The sequence below is a fragment of the Hibiscus syriacus genome, unplaced genomic scaffold, assembly GCF_006381635.1.
Source record: "Hibiscus syriacus cultivar Baekdansim isolate YM2019G1 unplaced genomic scaffold, ASM638163v2 tig00110556_pilon, whole genome shotgun sequence".
Taxonomy (NCBI): domain Eukaryota; kingdom Viridiplantae; phylum Streptophyta; class Magnoliopsida; order Malvales; family Malvaceae; genus Hibiscus; species Hibiscus syriacus.
Window position 1 is genome coordinate 263,865 of NW_024062779.1, and position 24,333 is coordinate 288,197.

The 24,333-nt window shown below is 37.2% G+C and overlaps 2 pseudogenes; both read left to right on the forward strand.

The window, feature by feature from the left end:
* LOC120131730 overlaps window positions 1-18,802 on the forward strand; it is a 32,852-nt pseudogene extending 14,050 nt beyond the window's left edge.
* LOC120131778 lies at window positions 1,138-23,992 on the forward strand (annotated as a pseudogene).
* Window positions 23,993-24,333: the final 341 nt, after the last annotated feature.

Genomic DNA, 24,333 nt, shown 5'->3' on the forward strand with positions numbered 1-24,333 from the left:
AAACAATGTAATTAATGCATGATACAATTATTTAAATCAACCCCTTTATTTTTTCTTCTTACTTCGAGCATGCCCTAATTACTCAAAATTCTCTTCGACATGTTGGTCCATGATGCCTCATCTCATCTCTTCTTGCAGGAAGATTCACGACGGATAATTGAAAGTTTGGTTCTTTTGAGGTCTTTTGGTTATGATGGTTTTGTATATGGAAGGACAAATGTGTGACTTCTGAAGTCGTGTATATAGTGGAATGTTATAAACTAATCAACTCTACCCAAGAAGGTAAACATCTGGATTTGGTGTCTCAAAAACAGGTAGAGACATTACTTCAGAGTCTTAGATAATTATAGTGTCAGGATTTGGTTTTTTGGAAGGATCAAGTAATTGGCATTGGATGGAATATGGAAGGTATAATTTTACCACTTGCCAAAGATCTATAATTCTTGAAAAAAAATATTTAATCTACTTGATACTCAAAAATTTCAAGATTAAAATTTAATTCCTTGCTCATAACCATAAAAGCAACAAAAATTTATTTATCATAACAAGGCATAGAAAAGAACAAAAATCATGTTCAAACAAGATGGTGAAAGTATAAAGTTCTACAGTGGTAGATAACAACTTTCACTTGTTTATCAGGCTTGCACTATCATTCCTCGAATGTCCATGCTCCTGATTCAATTAAATTTTAAACCTTGCACTTTAATGCCCCACAATTCTCAGAGTATGCCATGTGCTTCCCTTGTTGTAGCTACATATTGCATCAAATTCATACCCTTTGGGAAATGGGGGTTCTTTTGGTTTAGATTGAACTGAAGTCACGAGATTGTGCTGAACTAGTAATGGGAGTAGTTTTTCACATGTCATTGGAATTTCATCGATATGAGCCTTCTCTTGGGTCATTCTATAAGATTTGGTCCCATGATTAGTTGAATAAGACTCATTGTATTGATCTCGGCTTCTCTCTCGATGTCAGTACTGTTGGAGCCTCTTATCTTGCCATTCTTGATAATTATTTCTATCATTTCTCCATGACGATGTCAGAGAAATAATTAGTCGTAGCCCCTATCATGTGATTAATGTAGGGAGATTTTAATGTATTGATGAACAAAGTAGTGAACTCCCTTTCAATCAATGATGGATGCACTTAAGAAGCAACGTTCCTCAATCGTTGTGAATATTTTTGAAAGCTTTCATTGCACTTTATCATGTTTTGCAACATTGTTCGATCAGGGGCCATATCAGCCATATTCTTTTGACCTAAAAAGGCTTGAGCTAAGTCTTTCCAAGAATATATTTGAGTACGTTTTAGCTGATTATACCATTTGGAAGCAAGTCCAAATAAACTATCTTGAAAATAGTGGATCAACTACTCCTCATCTTTACATAGCCAGTCATATGACACAATACATGATGATGAGATGAAGGGCTGTGGTCCATTATACTTCTCGAAATCTAGAACCTTGAACTTTGGTGGGATAACAAGGTCGGGACCAAACTTAGCTCTTTGGCGTCAACCTATAAAATGACTCAGCGGACTCTCTAGATTTTATCACCTCTTCTATATTTCAATCGTTAGATGAGTTTTTCTTCTCAACTAATCATTTGGGTCAGAGATCTCATTATCAGTACAACATTCATCTGGCTTAAACCCAGAAGCAGTAGGACAGTCAGTGGGGAACAAAGCTCTCCATGATATTGTGGGTTCTTAACAGTGAAGTGAACTGTGGTGGATTACAGGTTGTAATGTAACAGAGGATTTGTGGGGTTTTCAACAAGACTCTTTCCAGCGTCAAATGCTTCCCAATAATTTTTCATATTGTTCAGTAGATCGATATGAGAGTTTGTGATATTAACTTCAATTTGTGCCTACTTGCTCTTCAATTTCATGTGTTCTTTTTGCTCTCTCAAATTTGGCTAGCCTATCCTCAGTTTCTTTAGACATTTTCTTGTGTCGGCGGATGCTAAGCGTTCTTGCTACAAGTAAGAACCACTATCACTGGGTCGAAATCCTTATTTTAATGAATGATTGTTTTAATGCATGATTTGGAAATGTATTGAGCAATACAAATGTAATGTAAACAAAAGAAATTAATATAACAATTAGAGCAAATAAATGTAAAAATAAATAAATAAATAATAGTTAACCAATTAATGAAAAAAAATATTATATCTATCATGGTATCCTAACCTCATGCTTTCTAGTTTCCATGCTTTGTTGAAAAAATTAACCTAACCGCATGATTATTAGTTCACATACATTTATTTAGAAGAAAAAAATCAAATAAATTAAAAGCTAGAGCTTATTTCTCCTTTGTACACCTATGAACAAGGTTTCAGCATTGTCTTAGATCGTGTGAATTTCTAGGGTTTATTATATGCAGGGTTTCAGTTCTAGGAGTAAAGGTACTCGAATGTCCTTGTTGGTGCCCCTTGGCCCAACCCTCAATCCTAGTCCATTACAGACTTAAGCGGATCGAGTTCAATTCGAGGGGACACATTTCTCTCTCTGCCTGACACAGAGAATAATTCTCACGAAGACATAAAGTATATGAACCCCGAAAACTACTTGCTAGGTTTGACATGGAAAAATTTCTCACGACGTCACTTTCACTCCCTAAAAGGGAAAAAAGCTCGAGTATAGAGCTTATATATGCAATGCAAGTGTTGTGTGTGAGGAGAATTTTCACACAAAAATTAATCTAAAAAGAAATTAATACAAACTATACTTAAGAATATAACTTAAATTGAAAATCATATAAATTTCTTAATTAATTATAGAGACAATATAATCGACATAGGTTTGACCAGGGTCCCCAGAGGAGTCGCCAAGATGTCGTAACCGGTTTTCGCCCAGGCACGCTTTTCTTGCCAAAAAAGTAATGTGAAAATAAAATGGTTTTTTTATGAAATGTTTTGGAGTCGCCATCGACATTTTTTGGGTTAAGTAGGTCGAATACCTAAAAATCATCTTTTAAAATAGTTTTTAAGAAAAACTATTAAAAGATAAATTGGTCTGCGTATAACCAAAAATTCATTCTTTTAGTAATAAAAAGGATTCGTGGTCGGTTACGTTTGGGGAAGGATTAGCACCCCCACAATGCCCAAAATTGGTACCCATTAGTTATAAATGTCTCTAATATAGAATTAAGAATTCAAATATAAATTATATTATGATCCTATTTCACAATCGAATAATTTAAAGAAAAACATCATAAAATGATATTTATAAATTATAAAAAGTTTTTTTTATTTAAAAAAAATATGAGAAAATGACATCTAGTTGCTTTAAGACAGTCCCTGTCTTAATATTAAAAAAAATAATATTATGAAAAATATAATTTTTCCTAAAAATAATAAAAAAAATTAATTAAATATATATAATTTTTATAATCAAAATATTATTTATTTAAAATACCGGAATAGGACATCTAGTTATTTTAAGACTGCCATTTCTTAATATTTAAAAAATAAAATATTAATTATAAAATTAATCAAATATATATTGGTATGAATAAAAAAAATAAATAATAATTAAAATTTAAAGGATAATAATAAAAATTATATTAGAATGCAACTAAATAATGACTAAAATAAAATTAAACAACATGATTAAAATGTAAAATATCTAAATTAATGGACATAATTCAAATCATTATAAAAAAAGTATTAACAGTGTAATTTAGCCATAAATATTAAACGAGATTAAAATAAATAATTAAAATTATAAGAGACTAAATATGGTGTTTACCCTAATATATAAACATATATACAGTGACTAAGTTATAAATAAAATAAAATTCGAATACTGAATTAAAATATGGAAATTTATTGTAGTGACTAAATTATAATAAATAAAATTAAAAGGTAGAATTAAAACATATAAAAATGATTTTAGTGGCTAAATAGAAGTTTACAAACTTCAAATGGCTGCGGAAAGGGTTTTTTCATGTTGGAAATTAGACACCTGTTGATGAGAGTATAAATACCCTTTAACCGGCCCCCTTGGGCCATTTCTTCTCATTTTCTTTCTTCTCTCTCTAAGGAGAGATTTTCTCTCCCTTCTCTCTAAATGTTTCTCTCGTTGGAGAGAAATTGATCACCGGCCGCCTTGCTCCGGCGCCGACAACGGATTTACAAAAATGTCCCAAATCGAAGCCGATTTTTCTAAACCCAAATCTAAGGTTGTTCTAGCCTAAATGTTTTTCAAACTTCGTAGATCTAAAAGAAACCAAAGTTTTACCTTCGATTTTACGGTGGCTCCGGCGACGTTTGGCTCCTTGAGGGTAAGTTTCTTCTCTCTTCTCTTTTCTTTCGATTTTAGCTGTGTGTTGTTAGTGGTCTTCTCTTTCAGGTTCGGTCGATGGGGTTTTTTATAGGCTCTTTCGTACTCCCTTCGGACCGGTTAAAGAAAGGTAACCCGGTGAGTCACCCACCTATGACAGTGGTCGTCTTAGGGGAGATGAGGTGTGCGGTTGATGCTTGCTGGAAGCTGCTGGAACGGGGACGTGGAGGGACTACTGGCAGTGCTGGAAGCTACTGGAATTTGCAACGTGGTGGGGCTGCTGGCAGTGCTGGAAGCTGATGGAATTTGTAACGTGGAGCTGCTGGAATGGGGAGGTAAAAATGGTGATTACAACACTTAATGTTATAATTTTGTTATGTTTTAGCCTCTCAGCTTTAAAAAATAGTAGTGATGTTGATGTATCAACATAAGATAATGTCATGTCATAATTGAAAATAATTTAAAAACATCATGTTAATTATTTTTATTTTAACAGTAGATGATCGATATATATATATATATATATAGATTTTAGATAAACTTTTTATTATATTTATTAGCTCAGTCTATATAAAAAGATTTTAGATTGGCGACTGAGTCCCAAGTTTGCCATAGAATCTGTCGTATAGTTTCTTTCCAATAGATATGGCTCCACTCGAACCGTCTAAAATATTCAATAAACAAATGTGAACATCCAATACGATTCACCATTACAGTCCAATTTCGATTCAACCTACATTGCACCATGTTTCAGTCTAGTCCTAAGCACCCCACAGTTCCGCTTTCAGACGGAACCGATTCCCATGAATGCAATACTAATTTAAATGTGGATCAACTCTCATTATTGCCAACGATTATGGTTTAAAAGCAATATTATGTCCATGACTATCTAATAATTGAATGCAAAACAGTAATTTTAAAAAAAATGTACATCTGTATAATGCTTTGGCGTTATTTTTTCTTCAACACACCGCGGGAATCATAATCTACAAGTTCTTGTTATTATATTTTAGGTATATGAATATATGATGTTAACTGTGCTGTACAAGAGAAAAGTGTTGGAGTTCAACCAACACTAAGATGATATAAGTTGATCAACTTTTTTATCACATGCAACTTATTCCCACATTACGTTTAGCTTAGATTACAATTACATTCGTGAAAGGGAGCCAACACGTAATGCACACCTAAATTAATAATGCCAGATGACACATACGATGAAGTTCTTCAATCCCAAGCAACTGCGTCCCTACAATTTTTTCACAAACTCACGGTATTCCGCTTCCTCCTCCAAATCCTGCACCATATCCGCCGCCAAACCCACCACCATGAGATCCACCGCCACCCACCTCCACCCCCGCCACCTCCAAGCCCTCCATTTCCAGACCCAATCCCACCACCAGCACCACTCCCGAAACCATATCCAGCACCCCCATTGCCCCCCCCTCCACCACCTCCGCCTCCGCCTAAGTGGCCATCGGCACCAGGCCAAGAACCCATCGCCATAGTGACAGCAGATCTGAGACATCCGTGCGTAAGTTAACCCACAAACGGTTCTTTATCTTGCTCTGACTCCGCTGCTTATTTCTTGGAAGCTGATGACTTTGTTGCAAAAATTGAAAAAATATATACTATAAAAACTGAGCCTTTATTGGTTTATGTGATTTCTAGCAAGCTTAATTTCAGTTGGGTTTTTTTGAGACATTACCTGTAGAGGGAACTTTAAAGCAGAACAAACGATGATGATGAAAAAGTGGTGAACTTAGAGATGTCAGATGTCACCAACGGAGTTGGTTTCATTCTTGCAAGTGCAAAGAATTTCACACATTCGACTGTATGATGCAAAATAAGATATACTCAAAGCATTGGCGAAGACAAAGATCCGGGTCATTATCAGTGTATCAAAAAAACAGCTTTTGGCAATAGGTTCATCCAACACTACGGCGGCTTCTTGGGTTGGTCGAAACGTCGTCGTTTACTACCCCGAAACACTCTCACCGGTATTGCTGTTGGAGATGAGGTTTTAACGACGGTACCGTCCTCGGCTCCTTTGCTGCTTCCTGCAATTAACTCTTTACAGTGCTTTAGTGGCTGCAAATTTGCATACTCAAATCAAGGTTTCAACCCACATGCAGCTTCCATTATTCTTGATACCTTTCATCCTTCTCAGGCTTACTTTAACCAAAGTTTGACTTCAGTTATGGTACCTTTGCTTCAGTTTTGTCAACAACTGGGTCTTTTTAATGATGACCTTATCCTTATTATGCGTTTATGGAGAATAAAGGTGTGGTTCCCTTGGATAATTCCTTGTTTAAGCCATTGACACCGTCTAAAGAAATGGTTGATCCAAATACTTTGTTGCATTACTGTCGAAACGTTTTTTTTCTTGAAGGGTGAAAAAAGGTAAGATTTTAAAAAACCACATTGATTCTTAATTATCTCTTTTTAATTTAAAAACAAATGCAATTTAAAAGACCTCTCGTTTCGAAAAATTTTGAATTTCCCTTACGATCAAAAAATACGGTTCAAAGAGTCGCCACCAATCTTGATTAGGGGTGACTGGGCACCCAAAAACATTTTGTCATTTTAAATAAAATTAATTAATTAAAACAACAAATTGAGGTCTGCGTTACCAAAAAATGAGTTCGGGAGTCGATGTGTGGGGAAGGATTAGCACCCTCACAACGCCCTAAATCGGTACCTGGCCGATTAATTAACGTCTTTGCAATGAACTTTACAAATTCAAATTCAATTTACTTTTTGATATCATAAAACAATGATGTAAATCTAAAACATTCAAAAGCACTCAAATAAATTAATTAAAATTACCGAGTTTTAGAAAGATAAAGAATGTTCGATTATTTACAAATATCGAGACCAGATCTTAAAGATATAACAACATTTTCTCGATAAATTTAAATAAACGAACATTTCCTTTTCTCGTTCCCATATTTTAGGTGACGAATCAATTTTTAGGTTTCACTTTCGGGATATACTTTTTTTAAAATCATTAAAAGCAGACCTCAAATCAGTTATGACTGCCCACTTAAAATAATTTTAAATTAAAAGTATATTACCCTTAATCAAATTATGAAGATATCGAGTTATGAAAATAAGGCTATCATGCAAATTGTAAAAAAAAAAAATCATGCTAAAATCAATTAAACAAAAATAAAAAATACAATGTGACACAAAAATTATACACATGCATTTAAAACTAAAAGTTAAAATTATGCACATTAACATACATATACATGTGACCTAAATATAAAACAAAATCATAACATGTCAAACTATAATTTAAAAAGTGTATATATATAAATGTAATAATTAAATTTAAATACACATAAATTAAACATACTAATTAAAAATTAAACAAAGACTTAAAGAAAAATAAACAAATATAATGGATTTAAACCTAAATAACTCAAAATTATAATTAACACTAAATATTAAAAAACACAAAATCAGGACAAACAAAAGGCTAAATTCGAAAATAGTACTGAAAGTGACTAATGTGTAAATAAGAGGCAAATGTACAGTGACTTTAAAGCAATTTACCCTAATAACCTATATAAAACCCTATTTTAATTAACCTTAATCTAATTTTAATTAACCTAGCCGCACTTACTTCTTCTTCACTCTCTCATCCCTTCTTCTTCGACAAAACCAGGACCCTCTCCCCATGGCCTTCTTGCAACGCTCGACCACCATGCTTTGGTGGCCATCTCTCTTCCGAACATAGCTCTCCATCGCCGTCTCGTCCTAAAACTCTACACAATCGAGCCTAATAAAGCCGACCATCGTACACAACAACCCGGGACCACACTAAACCCCAACGCTCACTCCGGCTAGGCCACACGACCAGTTCTCAATCCATCTCGGCAAAACCAATAGCGATAATTCAAGCGAATAAGGTAAACTGACTAAATCTCTTACCTATTCCTATTTTTATTTCTAATGAAACATAAGGCTATGATTCCTATGGAACTTTTTAGATATATAAAATGTAATTTATTTACTGATTTATTCGGGGAAAAAATTGAAAATTGGCGAAGGAAATGCTACTGTACATAATGATAAGAAAATGAACCTTGGAAGAATTTGCTTTGAATTGCCTGGTTCGTTGAAACAATGAATCTGTTTCCTTGATATCCAAAATAGAAGTAAATTTCAGTACAATGTTCTTTCTGTTTTTCTATTTTCTGTCAAAATCAACAAAATGAAGGTCTTCCATTCTTTTGCTCTGTTTTCCCTGATCGTTTTTTTTTTTTCTCCCCCCTGTTTACAATGCTCCTCTTTTCTATCATTTTCCATGGTTGATAGTTTCTAGTGGTTAAAACCCAAATAAAAACTGACACCCACTCTCCATCTAGTGGTTAATTTTAACTGCTAAAACTGACCCCAATTTCTCTCATCTTTAGCATGCTGATGCTGTCCATCGGGTTTGAGATGGACCTCCGTCTGGTTTGGGCTCATCTGGGCTCTCATTGCTTCGGGTCTGCTCCGACTTGGCCCCGGACAGAAACGAGCATCTACAGCTGCCCCTCTTTGTTCATTGTCGTGTAACGAGAATAGAGCACAGATCAAAAGATGATCGAATTTGTCCAGTCATGAGAACTTCAAAAGATTAAACCACTCACTGTTACGTCAGGATAAATAATACTTGAAAAATATTCAAATGACGAGTCTGCTCCCTATTCGTTCAGGGAGTATAAGACTCGAACAATCTTCAGCAAACGTGTCTGCTCCCTATTCATTCAGGGAGTATAGAACTCGAACAATCTTCATAAAACGGGTCTGCTCTCTATTCCTTCAGAGAGTATAGAACTCGAACAATCTTCAACAAACGTGTCCGCTCTCTATTCCTTCAGAGAGTATAGAACTCGAATAATCTTCATGAAATGGGTCCGCTCTCCATTCCTTCAGAGAGTATAAAACTCGAACAATCTTCAACAAACTTGTCCGCTCCCTATTCCTTCAGAGAGTATAGGACTCAATCTTCAACGAACTTGTCTGCTCCCTATTCCTTCAGAGAGTATAGGACTCAATCTTCAACGAACTTGTCCGCTCCCTATTCTTTCAGAGAGTATAGGACTCAATCTTCAACAAACGAATTTGCTTCACTACTCTTTCGTGAAGGCTTATAGATGATTTGCTTCAAAGGTCAAACCTGAAAATCAAACATTATTCATCATGAATGTATATTTGAAAAATATTATACTAAAAAATTTAGAAGTTGAGAAATTTTTTGAAAATCATCTCCATCGTGAAAACTTGTCTGGAGCCATTGGATATTTGAATATGCTTGACTCAATTTTCGTATAAACATCATTCTTGTCAAAATCTCCTTCAATCTTGAACTATCCCTGGGAAACCTGTAGATATTTAAGCCATCATGCGATTATGAATGCCATGATCCTACTCATGCCTAAAATGTATGCAATTATGCAATTTAATGCGTTTTCTTCTTTGAAGAAACTCTATCTCCTTTTGATCTCGATGGAACTCGGTTTCATATTTGGTATAGAACATTTGACCAGTTCACCCCAGTTAACAATCTCAATTCCATATCTCTCACCTTAACATGACCTTGGCTCCTTTCTTTCTTGAAACCCGCCAGTATCCATGACCAACTTCTCGACCAATGATAACCTCATGGGTCATCTTTTTGGCTGAGATTTTCTTTGAATTTGAGGATTTTAGTTTCCCATGGCCACACAAGCTTACATGTTTAAACCATTGTCAACTTCAGAATACCTGCATTTTCCAAAATCTTTTGCACAATAATACAAAATGATCTCATGTACTTCAAGTTAAGCTATATGTTTTAACCTTTCAAAATAAGATGTTTGCAAAAGGGAAATTATCAAGAAAAGACATCTCTTTATTTATATAATACAAAGAATTTTAGGCAACTAAATGGAAAACTTTTAACTGGAAACAGTAAAAGAACAAAAGAGTAGGCGTCTTCAAATATCAATAATGCAAATACTTTTGAACTGGCACGCCGTTAGAATGTCTCGAGCGTAGCTTCTGTCAAAAAGATCTTCAAAATTGTGATGCTTAAGAGTATGAAGCTACTTCTAAACTCCCCAAATCTCTATCATTGGATGCCCTAAACCAGTATTGAATCTCATATGCATTCAATTTCTCTTGGTTATTTCAATCGAGACTCATTAATCTTTAGTCTCATTCCTGATCACCAACTGTCATTGTTACTAACCATATCAGGAGCTCTTTCCACTTCCAAAATTGATTTAGAACCTCCACCATGCACGAATTCTGAATTTCAAATTCAACTCAAGTCGCCCTTTGCGGGTTTTCAACTTGAGACCTCCTTTGGTTCCAAGACGCCCTTTTCGGGTTTTCATCTTGAACCCTCCTTTTATTTCTCTTTTTTTTCATTTTTCTTTTTTTCATTTTTCATTTTTCATTTTTTCATTTTTCATTTTTTCTTCCCTTTTCCATTTTTTCCCATCATTTTTCATTTTTCATTTTTCATTTTTCTCATTTTTCATTTTTCTCTTTTATTTCTTCTTCAAGCAAAATACCTCTTAACAGCGTCAGAATTCACTGGATATGGTAATTCTGATCCGTCCATTTCAGTTAGGACTAGAGCTCCCCAGAAAAGGCCTTCTTGACAATAAGGTCCTTCCCAATTGGGCATCCATTTTCCTATGAAATCCTCTGAATAGGCAAAATCCTTTTAAGCACCAAATCTCCCATGGAATTCTCGAAGGCGAACTCTTACCATGTGCCCGTATCATACGTTTTTGGTACATCTACCATGACAAAAGCTTTCAATCTCTTTCTTCAATCAAATTCAACTGGTCATACCTATCTGGACCCATTCTGCCTCATCAAGCTTTACCTCTGACAAAATTCGAAGTGAGGGAATTTCCACCTCAATAGGTAAGACAGCTTCCATCCCATAAACCAAAGAAAACGGAGTTGCCCCAGTTGAAGTCCGTACTGAAGTTCGATAAGCAAACAGAGCAAAGGGTACTTCATGCCAATCCTATAGGTCTCAGTCATTTCTCTATGAGCCTTTTGATGTTCTTATTGGGCCTCTACTGCCATCATCTTTGGGCGATAAGTGGGGAATTATGATGCTTTTTTGAACTGTTTACAGACCGAGTCCATCATCTTATTATTTAAATTCAACGCATTATCGGAGATAATCCTTTCGGGCAAACCATATCTACAAATGATCTCATTCTTCAAAAATTTGCATATTGTAGACTGTGTAACATTTGCATAAGAAGCCGCTTCTACCCACTTGGTGAAATAATCTATGGCTACCAGAATGAAGCGATGACCATTTGAAGCTTTGGGCGAAATTTGTCCAATAACATCCATGCCCCACATTGAGAATGGCCACGGAGTTGTCATTACGTGCAATGGATGAGGAGGAGTATGTATCCTATCTCCATAAATCTGACATTTGTGACATTTTCGGGCATAATTGATACAGTCTGTTTCCATAGTTGACCAATAATACCCAAATCTCATAATCTGCCTAGCCATATCATGCCCATTAGCATGGGTACCACATATTCCCTCATGCACTTCTTCAAGAATCAATTTGGCTTCTTTCGCGTCCACACATCTCAACAAGACCTGATCCAGACTTTTCTTGTATAGGGTCTCACCATCAAGCACATACCCTGATGCCATTCTTCTAATGGTTCTCTTATCATTCTCAGTGGCCTGTTCTGGATAACTCTGATACCTTATATATTGCAAGATATCGAAATACCAGGGGTTTCCATCTTCTTCTTCTTCAATATTAAAACAATGGGCTGGATACTCATAAGCCTTCATTTCAATGGGCATCATATTTGAATACTCGCTCATCTTAAATGATGCTGCCAGTGTGGCTAAGGCATCTGCCATTTGTTTCTCTTCTCTGGGGAGGTAATTGAAAGTTACTTCTTCAAATTCTTCAACAAGCTCCATAACCAACTTACGGTATTCTACAAGCTTGGGATCTTTTGTCTCTCATTCTCCTCTGAGCTGGTATATTACCAAAGCTGAATCTCCATACACCTTGAGCATTTTTACTTTGCGTTCAACAGCAGCTCTAAGACCTAGAACACAAGCTTTATACTCAGCCATATTGTTAGTACAATCAAAATTAAGCCGACTGATGAAAGGATAATGCTCTCCCTCTGGTGAGACCAAAATCGCCCCAATTCCATGTCCATGGCATTTGAAGCACCATCGAAATTCAACTTCCAATATTGCTAGTGGATGCAACTGCTTCTTCTACCAAATAGCCATTAAATATAATCTGGGAAATCAAAGCTCAACGACTCATATTCTTCCGAAGCCCTGCTTGCATGAATTCCGCTATAGCACTTCCTTTAATTGCCGTGGTTTACATATGGATGTCAAATTCGGACAATAAGATCTGCCAACGAGCTAATCTTCCAGATAATACAGGCACACCCATTAGATATTTCAAGGATCAAGCTTGGATATAAGCCAAGTAGTATGATACAATATATTGCCTAAGCCTTCGGGTAGCCCATACTAAAGCGCAACACAACTTTTCAACGGGTGAGTATCTTGTCTCACATTCAGTGAACTTCTTGCTGAGATAATAGATAGCCCTTTCTTTCTTCTCAGTTTGGTCACGTTGCCCCAGCACACACCCCATTGAATTTTCATAAACTGACAAATAAAGAATCAAGGGTTTGCCTGAGATGGGTGGTGCTAAAATTGGAGTGCTCGACAAATATCTCTTTACTGTTTCAAAAGCTCTTTGACAGTCTTCACTCCATTCTCCTGAGTTATTCTTACGAAGAAGGCGGAATATGGGATCACACTTTTCAGTCAGCTGTGAAATAAACCGAGCTATATAATTCAATCTCCCCAAAAATCCTCTGGCTTCTTTTTGTGTTCGTGGGGGTGGCAAGTTTTGAATAGCCTTTACTTTATCTGGGTCTATTTCAATTCCTTTTCGGCTCACTACAAATCCCAACAGCTTCCCAGATGTCACCCCAAAAGTACATTTATTTGGGTTGAGTTTTAACTGGCATCTTCTTAGTCTTTTAAAAAGCTTTCTCAAATTCCCGATATGTTCTTCCTCTGTCTAGCTTGACAATCATATCATCGACATAAACTTCTATCTCTTTATGCATCATGTCGTGAAATAACGTCACCATGGCCCTTTGATGTTACCCCGGCGTTCTTCATCCAAATGACATTACTTATAAAAACGTCCCACATGGTAACGAACGTCATTTTTTTCATATCTTCAGGGTTCATCTTAATTTGATTCTAGCCAAAGAAACCATCCATAAAAGAGAACAAAGAATTTCCAGCAGTATTATCCACTAGCGTGTCTATATGTGGCAAAGGAAAATTATCTTTTGGACTAGCTCGGTTGAGATCCTTGTAGTCAACACACATTCAAACTTTCCCATCCTTCTTCGTACTGGGACAATATTAGCTACCATTCAGGATATTTGGCCACTTAAGAAACCGGCATCAAATTGTTTTTCACTTCCTCTTTAATCTTGAGCAGCATCTCAGGTCTCATTCTTCTCAGTTTTGTTGTACCGGTTTACATTCAGGCTTTATTGGCAGTTGTGAACAACCAACTCTGTATCTAAACCCGGCATATCTTCGTATGACCAAGCAAACACACCCTTGTATTCTTGAAGCAATTCTATCAAATCATGTCGACCTCCAACTGACAGAGTGGTACCAATCTTTACTTCTCTCTTATCCTTCTCTGTCCCCAAATTCAAAATCTCAGTAGGCTCTTTATGAGGTAGAATCTGCTTATCTTCATTCTCCACCATTTTCAGCAATTCAGAAGGTAGTTCACATCCTTCATCATCATCACAATCCTCGATCTCCCCTTGACATATAGGCTTTTCGAAATCAATCTCTGGGTCAGAGTCATTGGCATTCATATTATTGATATCTGAGCTCCTGAAAAAAATAATGAAAGAGAAGATATATATACATATATACATATATACATATGGGAAGATCTTTTTCCATATAAATAAATAAAAAGAAATAAATACATACATATATACAACAAATAATGAATGAATGAAATGCATGGGAGAATGTTTGCCATTTGGAATTAACAGAATGCATCCTTTATTGAAAGCAAGAAAAAACAAACAGCTTAACCCTTTACATAAAATCACCTATTGCCCCAGGGTATGAACAACAGGGAGAAAGTTCCAGTGCATTACTCTGTAACAGATTTGTAAACTACAGGCAGTTCTTCCGCGGTCCAATTGTTCAACACGAAGCCCGGTGGTGCAGGATAAATGCCCATAGCTCTCATTTCCTCGGATTCATCAGTTATAACATTAATGCCTAAATCTCCCAAGGCTCAACCATCGTCTCAGTGTTCCTTGAATTCCCTTGAAACATATGCCCCCAGACATGAAAATGCTACTCAACGGCGGGAAGGTCATGGGTTCCCAGCTAAGGTCTTCACCAGCCAATCTGGCCTTTCTGATTTCTTGGCCCTTCTTAATTCCCCTCATCTTATCCTCGAAGTTGGCTGATATCCCAAACCAAATCGATCTTTTTTAGTAATAGGGCATATGGGATTCACCGGTCCTTGTAACTGTCGGCCTAAACCCTTTCCAACTTTTGCTCCTCTTCCAAGAGTCAATTTAAGCCCCATCTTGGTACAGTTTGACAATCGAGGCTTTGGTATCTTCTTGCCTTCGGCCACAAACGTAGCATTGACAAACTCCAACGATCTGAAAGAACACTCGACGGCTTGCTCATCAACTTCAATATACGGAGCAGTAGTAGAAACAGAAGCAATAATGTCCTCTTCAGCATGAATACATACCAACCTTCCATCAATCACAAATTTCAGTTTCTGGTGTAATGTGGACGGAACTGCACCGGCCTGATGAATCCAAGGCCTTCCCAACAAACAATTGTACGTAGGCATAATGTCCATTACGAGAAATTCCACTTCATAAGTTGCTGGACCAATATTCAGAGGAACATCAATCTTGCCCAACACTTCTCTTTTAGTCCCATCGAAAGCTCGAACCACACTTTGACAGGTTCTCATAAGTGTACTATCTAATGGAAGCTTCTTCAGAGTCACTAAGGGCATCACATTCAAAGCTGAACCATTATCAACCAAGACCCGGGACAACACATACCCTTTACATTTAACTGTAATGTGCAAAGCCTTCTGACTACTAATCATCCCAGAAGGGATCTCATCCTCAGAAAAAGATAAAAAAATTATCAGCTTGTATATTGGAAACTAACCGATCCAACTTTTCAATGGGCAACTCTTTCGGAACAAAAGTCTGGTTCAAAACCTTTAACAGAGCATTCCTATGGGCCTCTGAACTCAAAAGTAATGATAAAACAGAAATACGGGCAGGCAACTTGTGTAACTGTTCCACAACACTGTATTCACTCTGTTTCAGAAACTTCAAAAATTCTACCGCTTCATTCTCGGTTACTGGTTCATTAATAACAGGCTTATCCTCTTCTATCTGCACATCCACTTTTTTCCCTTTATCAACTGCAACCTTCTTCTCAGACTCTTTAGGTGGATTAAGAGAATAACACCTACCGCTTCTAGTAAAGCGTCCCACCTCATCTACTTCCTCATTCTCTTTTGTTACATCTCCCATCTGGCAATCATATCTCCAAGGCACTTGTTTATTATCCCGATATGGGAATGGAGATGGAGGTGTAATAACCACTTTCGGGGCTACCTTCTCAGCAACTCGATTTTTGGGAGTAATAATTAGAGGACAACTGGCATTGTATACCCCTTTAGACGATCCTTCTGAAGCGCAAACTTCCGCTTCCTCTTCTTCAGTAATCTCTCTAAAGAACTCAATTTCTTTATTATCCATCATGTCTTGTACCAAAGATAGGAAATCAGGACATTGCTGAATACTGTGTCCTTCACTGTTATGATACTGACACACCTCTCCACTGTTAAACTGTTCACCCATCAAACGGGGCTTCAACAATCCTACCTTGACCATCTGGCACCACACCCAACTCATGGGTGATACCACCTCACTAACATTCTTTACAATTCTCTTTCCTTTCTCTTCAGTAATCGCGTTAACTCCTGCCCCTGCATGGCTTGGCAACAGATTCTGAGCTATATTTGGCTGCTCACTGTCACCAAAGTTGATGACATTCCTCGTTCTCAAAGCTTGGACAACCTTCTTAAAAGCAGTACAATTCTCAATGGAATGCCCAGGGTTCCCTGCATGGTACTCACACTGAGCACTAGCATCATACCATTTGGGAAAAGGAGGTTGCATTGGTGTCACGTGATACGGCGAAACCACATGTCGATCATACAAAATCTGAAACAATTCCTTATAAGTCATCGGAATTGGATCAAATTGAGGCCTCTCTCTCTCCTTTGGTCCCTTACCCCTTGTCTATTGTCATTTTGTGTTGATGACCCTGCTCCTTGAGGACGGGAAACAGTGATGTTATTAGAATCGTACTGCCTCACATTACTGACTTCGTTTTCCTTTTTCCTCGTTGGTGGCCTCTTACTAGACTCTCCTCCCTCGAGCTTCCCACTCTTAACAGCCATTTCAATCATTTCTCCCGCCGTAACTACATCAGCAAAACTTCGATAAGGATTACCGATAAGATGCGAGAAAAAAGGAGCCTTTAAGGTGTTGACAAAAAGCATGTTTGTTTCTTCCTCTTCCAATGGCGGGTGGACTTGCACTGCTACATCTCTCCATCTTTGAGCATATTGTCTAAAACTCTCGTTAGACTTCTTTTCCATTCCTTGCAACATCATCCTGTTGGGCCTAACATCCTTCACATGTTTGTATTGCTCAAGAAAGGACTTAGCCAAGTCTTTCCACGATTTAATATTAGCTCTACTCAGCTGGTTATACCATCGGATTGCCGAGCCAGTTAAACTTTCCTGAAAGCAGTGTATCAACAATTGATCGTCCCCTATGTATCCGGTCATCTTCCTACAAAACATCGTGATATGCGCAGAGGGACACCTAGTACCATCAAACTTCTCAAAGTCAGGAACTTTAAACTTTGGAGGCAAGACCAGATCGGGAACTAGACTTAACTCCTTTGCGTCAAATCCATAGACACTGGTATCTTCCTTCATGGCTCTGACCTCTCTTTCTAACTGCTTCCATTTCTCTTCCAACAGATTATTTTGGTCCTTCTTGGCTTCTTCATCAAGGTCCGAAACTTGATGATATTGATGTTCTTCCTGATACGAACTAGATCCAGGCTGTACGTTAACAGAAGCACCGACTGGATTAATGTGCACCTTCCCGACATGAACAGGGGTCACTTGAACATTCTGGGATTGTTCTGGGGTTAACCCTGGATGATGAAGTGGGTCTTCAGTTACACCTTCTGGTATAGGGCTTTTCCCATGTTCTGGATTTCTTCCTTCCAACATACCCGCAAACTTAGCAAACATCTCCTTTTGGGCATTCATCATATCTTCTTGCATTGTCTTGATATTATCTTGTAACTCCAACTGAGCCTTCTCAATTTGGGCAAGTTTGTCTTCCATAACTTTCTTCCTGGTTCTGTAGGTATGCTTGGGATTTTCCAGTATTACTCTGTCACAGAGTCATTTTGTTATCGCTGATATTTATTAATGAATATAAAATATATGATTATGAATGAATAAAATGCGATGCAAAAATTAAATGCATTAAAAATGCATATGCAAAATGCAGGGTGTTGATCCTGGAACGACTCCTTAGAACAACTCTTTATATTAGAACGACGTTCAATTACAAAGTTGAAACATATCACAAATAAATCTGCACCATCTCTCCTATTTCTTGTATATGTGCTAGGAACTCCACGATCTTCTGGTTTTCTTCAGCCTCGGGATCCAGTTCTTCAGTCACATCAGCAGCTTCCTCGGATAAAATGACCAAATATTGAGCTATTCTCCGCGCGTGTCCTAAGTAACAAGCAATAAGGTCTTCTCTTTGCTTAACTCTCGCCTGAGCTCGCTCCCATCGAAAACGCCATTGTATATCCCCCTCATAAGGAACTATCGATAGCTCACTTGATTGCCTCTGAAAATCTCAAACCATGGCTTCAAGCTCACTCACTTGTTTTTTCAGACTTTCAACTTCCCCATGGCTTGAGCTACCTTCCCTGTTTCGGTATCGTCGTAATACGGTCTCTAAACTTGAAATTTTCTCCTTCAACTTCTTATTCTGGGCTTGACTCTTTTGTAACCGCTGCTCTAAAGAATCCTTTTCTTTCGATAAAATCTTCACTTGATGCCTGCTTTGCTTGAGCTCTTCTTGACTCTCTCCGGCTACTCTTTTGAGGCTCGCCACCTCTTGCCTCAATTCGACAGACTTACTCGAGCTAGAACCTGCCTGAGCTTTTACCATTCGCTGATAAGTTGACCGAAGATCGTCAAAGTCTAGCCGAAGTTGCTTCTCTACTTTTTCAATTCGATCTGCTCTACTCTTCTGAATGTCGATCTCCAATCCTTTTTGATACACTTCATCTTCCAGTTTCTGCAAAGTCATTCTCCATTGTCTCCGTTCTGCTTCAAAATCGCGCTTGGCTAACTCTAATGGAGATGGCACCACTCTCAACTGTTCCTCCACTGGCTGAATATTTTCAGGATTCACTATCGGGATGTTATCGTTTACTCGACCGCTTCTCCACTGCTCGTACTCTTGAGACAACTCGAGATCATAGGTGAACAAATTCACGTGACGAGTTTGCTTCCAGGCCTCAGCAACCCCTTTAACTTTACCCTTATACTGATCTCCTTTGAATGTAAAATCCGATCCTACCAAGTCCCACGTGGCTGGAATGAACTGCCTCGATCCATACTGTCTGGAAACTAGTAGCGGTGCATACCCAACAGAACCCCATATACCTGGCAAAGGAACCCAATCTCGCTCTCCACATCGGTAAAGTATATCCGAAGAGGTATTCCACGAAGCTCGCCACAAAATATCTCCATCTCTGATATCCTTAAAGATGACCATCCATTTTTCTTCGGTGAAGCCCCTAGGCCATTCTTTAGAAAGAAAATCTTTCAAAGGCGAAAACCCCTCTAGAAACACTCGTCCTGGTGCTCTTTCAACATGTTTGAAATGACTCAGAATCCACACTAGCAGCAAAGGCGCACATCCTATAAAGCGTCCTTCTCCCTCACGCCTACAAGAACTCAAAGACCGGAACGTCTCAGCTAGAATAGCTGGAATTGGATCCACGCGCTTGTCTAATCTTTCAAACAGGTCAACGACTGATACGTCTACATATCCTAACACCTTTGGAAAAATAACGAGCCCATAAATCCCTAAAGAAAACAAGTCAAGCTTCTTTCTCTTATCAGGATGATGAGCAATTACTTCTTTCAGAGCAGCCCAAGAGATGCACTCACTGTCTCCATTCTTCTTAATGTTTCTGATTACCCAATCTTCACTCATTCCGGTCATCAATAGTAATTTCTTCTTAAATGAAGGAGTGACTGGCAGCTTGGTATATATTCTATCCATTTGGGACCTCGGACAACGGACCAAAGCTTGATACTCCCCTATTGTTGGTGTCAGGTCCACCCTACCAAATGTGAAACAGCTATAAGCCGGATTCCAGAACTGCGCCAATGCTCTAAACAGATTTTGATCAATATGAACATCCAGAAGATAAGGAATATCGCCGTACAACTGATAAAACATCTCCTTATCGGCTACTGTCCATCTTCCCCATATCTCCTTTAGCTCACTTAGATCATTCTGACGCACGTTGATGTGAGTATAACCAAATAACTCTGACACATATCCAGGCATCACGCTGTCTCCATTGGTTAATTGGGACTGTTCCGACCACCTCAGAACATCTGCATTGTCCTCAACCTCTTTTTGAACCGTTCGTTCCATATTACTGGCTTTCTATATAGACATCGACCCCAAATCAACACCATGTAATGGACAGTGCAATGCAAAAAAGAAAAGAAACAAGGCAAAAACAACAAAAGATCGGTTAGTAAACATGAAGCAATTAAGTCAGGATAATAATTTGTTCAAAAATCCTACCCACATATGCTGACTACCCCGTCATGCTTTATCAGATCCTACCCAACATTATATCTACCCCCATGCTTTGTTATCCACAAAAAGAAATCCTAACCTCATGATATCTAATTCGCATGCTTATTCAAAAAATGAACCTAACCGCATGATATCTAGTTCGCATGCATTTATTCGAAAAAAACGAACATAAATGACTCAAAAAAGCTTTTCCTTGTGTACCCTCCTCACGGGATTCTTAAGGTTCGGGTTTAGTTCAACCTAAGTTCGGGTTCTACGTTCACTATATGCCGGGTTAGGTTCTAAAGCAATAGGTTCTCGAATTGTCCTTGTCGGTGCCCCCTTGGGCTACCGAACCCTCAATCCTGGCCCATCACAGGCTTTAGGGGATCGAGTTCAATTTCGAGGAAACACACCTCCTTATGTCCATGCGGAGGTGATTACCATCACGAGGACCATAAGGCGTGAGCTCCAGGAGCGATCCACTATCCCATGCGGAGGTGAAAACCACACGATGGCATAGTCTCTCACTCCTACTTAAATAGGACGGAGCGGGGTTTTAGCTCATGTTATGATAATGCAGCTGTGCAGTGTGTGAGGAAAAGCGAAAAAACAAACAATAAAAACACTCCAAATCAATTCCGAAAACAAACAGTTATTCTGAAACCATTAGCAAACAGATTAGTACAACTATTTAATTGTCAATCGAATTAAATTAAAGAAATCAAAATACAAATAAACAAAAATTATTAAAAACCAAACAATGGATCAAAAATCAAATTAAAACGAATTTGTAATTTTCAATTGCAAAGACAATTAATTAATTGACTATCGGCTTGACTCTCTAAAAAAAAGTCCCCAGCGGAGTCGCCAAGCTGTCGAAACGATTTTTTTCTTGAAGGGTGAAAAAAGGTAAGATTTTAAAAAACCACATTGATTCTTAATTATCTCTTTTTAATTTAAAAACAAATGCAATTTAAAAGACCTCTCGTTTCGAAAAATTTTGAATTTCCCTTACGATCAAAAAATACGGTTCAAAGAGTCGCCACCAATCTTTGATTAGGGTGTGACTGGGCACCCAAAAACATTTTATCATCTTAAATAAAAATTAATTTTAATTAAAACAACAAATTGAGGTCTGCGTTACCAAAAAATGAGTTCGGGAGTCGATTACGTGTGGGGAAGGATTAGCACCCTCACAACGCCCTAAATCGGTACCTGGCCGATTAATTAACGTCTTTGCAATGAACTTTACAAATTCAAATTCAATTTACTTTTTGATATCATAAAACAATGATGTAAATCTAAAAACATTCAAAAGCACTCAAATAAATTAAATTAAAATTACCGAGTCATTTTAGAAAGATAAAGAATGTTCGATTATTTACAAATATCGAGACCAGATCTTAAAAGATATAACAACATTTTCTCGATAAATTTAAATAAACGAACATTTCCTTTTCTCTCGTTCCCATATTTTAGGTGACGAATCAATTTTTTAGGTTTCACTTTCGGGATATACTTTTATTTTAAAATCATTAAAAGCAGACCTCAAATCAGTTATGACTGCCCACTTAAAATAATTTTAAATTAAAAGTATATTACCCTTAATCAAATTATGAAGATATCGAGTTATGAAAATAAGGCTATCATGCAAATTGTAAAAAAAAAATATCATGCTAAAATCAATTAAACAAAAATAAAAACATACAATGTGACACACAAAAATTATACACATGCATTTTAAAACTAAAAGTTATAAATTATGCACATTAACATATTACATATACATGTGACCTAAATATAAAAACAAAATCATAACATGTCAAACTATAAATTTAAAAAAGTGTATATATACATAAATGTAATAATTAAATTTAAATACACATAAAATTAAACATACTAATTAAAAATTAAAACAAAGACTTAAAGAAAAATAAACATAAATATAATGGATTTAAACCTAAATAACTCAAAATTAATAATTAACACCTAAATATTAAAAAACAACAAAATCAAGACAAACAAAAGGCTAAATTCGAAAATAGTACTGAAAGTGACTAATGTGTAAATAAGCGGCAAATGTACAGTGACTTTAAAGCAATTTACCCTAATAACCTAATATAAAACCCTATTTTTAATTAACCTTAATCTAATTTTAAATTAACCTAGCCGCACCTTACTTTCTTCTTCACTCTCTCATCCCTTCTTCTTCGACAAAACCAAGACCCCTCTCCCCATGGCCTTCTTTGCAACGCTCGACCACCATGCTTTGGTGGCCATCTCTCTTCCGAACATAGCTCTCCATCGCCGTCTCTCGTCCTAAAACTCTACACAATCGAGCCTAATAAAGCCGACCATCGTACACAACAACCCGGCGACCACACTAAACCCCAACGCTCACTCCGGCTAGGCCACACGACCAGTTCTCACTATCCATCTCGGCAAAACCAATAGCGATAATTCAAGCGAATAAGGTAAACCGACTAAATCTCTTACCTATTTCCTATTTTTTATTTCTAATGAAAACATAAGGCTATGATTCCTATGGAACTTTTTAGATATATAAAATGTAATTTATTTACTGATTTATTCGGAAAAAAAAATTTGAAAATTGGCGAAGGAAATGCTACTGTACATAATGATAAGAAAATGAACCTTGGAAGAATTTGCTTTGAATTGCCTTGGTTCGTTGAAACAAGTGAATTCTGTTTCCTTTGATATCCAAAATAGAAGTAAATTTCAGTACAATGTTCTTTCTGTTTTTTCTATTTTTTGTCAAAAATCAACCAAATTGAAGGTCTTCCATTCTTTTGCTCTCTGTTTTCCCTGATCGTTTTTTTCTTTTTTTCTCCCCCCTGTTTACAATGCTCTCCTCTTTTCTATCATTTTCCATGGTTGATAGTTTCTAGTGGTTAAAACCCAAATAAAAACTGACACCCACTCTCCATCTAGTGGTTAATTTTAACTGCTAAAACTGACCCCAATTTCTCTCATCTTTAGCATGCTGATGCTGTCCATCGGGTTTGAGATGGATCTCCGTCTGGTTTGGGCTCATCTGGGCTCTCATTGCTTCGGGTCTGCTCCGACTTGGCCCCGGACAGAAACGAGCATCTACAATTACACTAATGTGCTGGATGTCATGATTGATGCTGCATATGTTTCTATGAAGAATTTAAACGTTACCGATGTTGTGGTGCTTGTTACTTAAAGTGGGTGGCCTTCTAAGGGGGACTCGAAAGAGCCTTATGCTAGTAAAGATAATGCATATACCTATAATTCGAATCTTATGAAGCATATCTTAGATCGTAGTGGAACCCCATTTCATCAAGAAATCACTTTCAGTATGTATATATATATGAGTTGTTCAATGAGGACTTGAGGTCACCCCAACATCAGAAGCTAATTGGGGATTGTTTTATTCGAATTCGACCCCAGTGTATTTGCTTCATGTATCAGGAAGTGGGAACCTTTTTGGCAAATGATACAACTAACCAGACCTTTTGTATTGCAATGAATGGAGTTGATTCAAAGACATTGCAGACGGCTCTGGACTGGGCTCGTGGTCCTGGACTGGGCTAAGTCAGTGGTTCATCTTCATGTTTACATTGTCTAAGAAAATGACTCTTCGTGCTTTCAGTCATCTTCTATTATCGCCTTGTATCTTATGAAAGGTTTTATTAGTCTAAATGGAGTCTATCACTGTCTTTAGTTCTCCGTTATCTTTTTTTTTTTACTTTCATTTTCTTAGCACTGATTTCACTGTACCATATTAGAATCTGAGATGTTTTCTCTTTCCTAAATTTGTGCTGTATATTTAGTTATTTACAGGTCACGGGAGCTGTGTATTTCCCGGAAGATGAAACATTTTATTATTTACATCCCTTCCTTGTACATTATAAGTACCTTTAAATCATCATGTAGTTAGAGTAATTTGCATAAGGTTCCTAATAAAGAACTCTTGATTTCTGTTTGCAGTAAGAAGGTAAGCAG